Source organism: Canis lupus, chromosome 28, assembly GCF_048164855.1.
Source record: "Canis lupus baileyi chromosome 28, mCanLup2.hap1, whole genome shotgun sequence".
In the NCBI taxonomy this organism is placed as follows: Eukaryota; Metazoa; Chordata; class Mammalia; order Carnivora; family Canidae; genus Canis; species Canis lupus.
Genome location: NC_132865.1, coordinates 13,282,833 through 13,284,686, shown reverse-complemented (window position 1 = coordinate 13,284,686; position 1,854 = coordinate 13,282,833). Strand labels below are relative to the sequence as shown.

At 36.9% G+C, this 1,854-nt stretch overlaps 1 non-coding gene across 1 annotated transcript; it reads right to left on the bottom strand.

Moving 5' to 3' along the window:
• Window positions 1-251: 251 nt before the first annotated feature.
• On the bottom strand, window positions 252-358 carry LOC140620467 (U6 spliceosomal RNA). Its single transcript, XR_012020251.1, has one exon. It is a non-coding gene; the product is annotated as a U6 spliceosomal RNA (small nuclear RNA).
• Between the last annotated feature and the right edge of the window lie 1,496 nt (window positions 359-1,854).

The window sequence follows — 1,854 nt, the reverse complement described above, 5'->3', positions numbered from 1 at the left end:
CTTCTGGGTACTCTGCCCTTTGGGTCATTGCTCTGGTGATCCCCTCTGGTGGGATCCTGCAAAACTTACTCAGCCTTCCAGGCCCTGCTCGGGTTATCATTACTACTTCCTGGTATTCACCTCACATTTTTGTCTCCACTAATAAATTATAAGTTTTAAGAGAGAGGAAGTTGCAAAACCTTGAGTCTAGACTCAGCTTAGCCATTAATAAGTATGTGTCCCAGAGAAAAACACTAAGCCTCTAAGCACCCCCATTTTCTCAACTGCTACATTTTTTGGGTGTCATCCTTGGGCAGGGGCCATGCTAATCGTCTCTGTATCATCCCAGTGATAGTATATGTGCTGCCAAATGGAGCACTCATCTGCTATATATTTTTTTAAACAAGTAGCCAAGTGTTAAAAGACTGGAGAAGAAAGCAGAAACTCATGCTGCCTCTGTGTTCTTTTTTTTTTTTTCTTTCTTTTTAAGATTTTATTTATTCATGAGAGGCAGAGAGAGAGAGAGAGAGAGAGGCAGAGACACAGGCAGAGGGAGAAGCAGGCTCCATGCACCGGGAGCCCGACGTGGGATTCGATCCCGGGTCTCCAGGATCACGCCCTGGGCCAAAGGCAGGCGCCAAACCGCTGCGCCACCCAGGGATCCCTGCCTCTGTGTTCTTAAAGTAGGGAGACATATTCTCTCTCCTCTAAATAAATGAAAATAAATATTTCAAGTAAATATTATGATTGTCTCCTAAGAAATATTAGCTCAGTGGAAAACAGAATATGTTTATTGAAGTATATGAGCTTAACACTAGGAATTATAAATCCAAATGATTAATATGAAATCTCAAGTTTCATGGAATGTTTAATTAATGAAAGACTTTCCATTCAAGCAGATAACTTGTAGGTTGGTTGAATTCGTGAACTTTTATCAGTAGTCTTTCAAGTTAAAAAAAATCCTTTAAGATTTTTTAAAGTATTGTTTATAACATAAGCTATGTCTTATGCATTCTCAAGGAGGGATTATAAGAAGCTTGTGACCTTGTTTGAACAGTTAAAATACTCAGGACATAATCACCAAGATGCCTTTTTAGGAAAGAATTTCATTTAAATCCAGTTAAAGTAGACTTTAATATTCATAAGAGGATAGAATTATTATCTGGATAAATCTATCACGCAGAATATTGTGGCAAGAATTAAAACCCAAGAGAATAATATTTTAATGGAAAAATTTCCTTTAGAAACTGGAAATAAAAATAGGAATAATTTAATCTTTCAGGTCATAAAAATGAACTTATAAAAATCTCAGATGACAAATGTTAAGGTACATTCACAGAACAAGAGGAAATAAAAAAAATCATTGAAGTTTTTTATGAAAATAACTTAAAATTTGAAAACTATGGTTCACCAAAATTCATCAAAATGATAAAAACAACCTTTGCAGATAATTTTTTTTTTAACTTTTATTTATTTATGATAGGCACACAGTGAGAGAGAGAGAGGCAGAGACACAGGTAGAGGGAGAAGCAGGCTCCATGCACCGGGAGCCTGACGTGGGATTCGATCCCCGATATCCAGGACCGCGCCCTGGGCCAAAGGCAGGCGCCAAACCGCTGCGCCACCCAGGGATCCCTGCAGATAAATTTCTAAAGAAGAAATGGAAAACATACAAAAGCTGCTTTTGTTCCTTCAAATGTTTTCCCAGGGGAATTCCATAAAACCTTCAGAGAATATAAATTCCAATATTATTTACATTATTTTAGATCATAGAAAAAAAGAAGTCCCTAAGTATATTTTATGAAGCAAATACAACATTTGATATTATAGACTGTTAAGTCATCATTTGATAGATTCAAGGAGAGACAGCATATG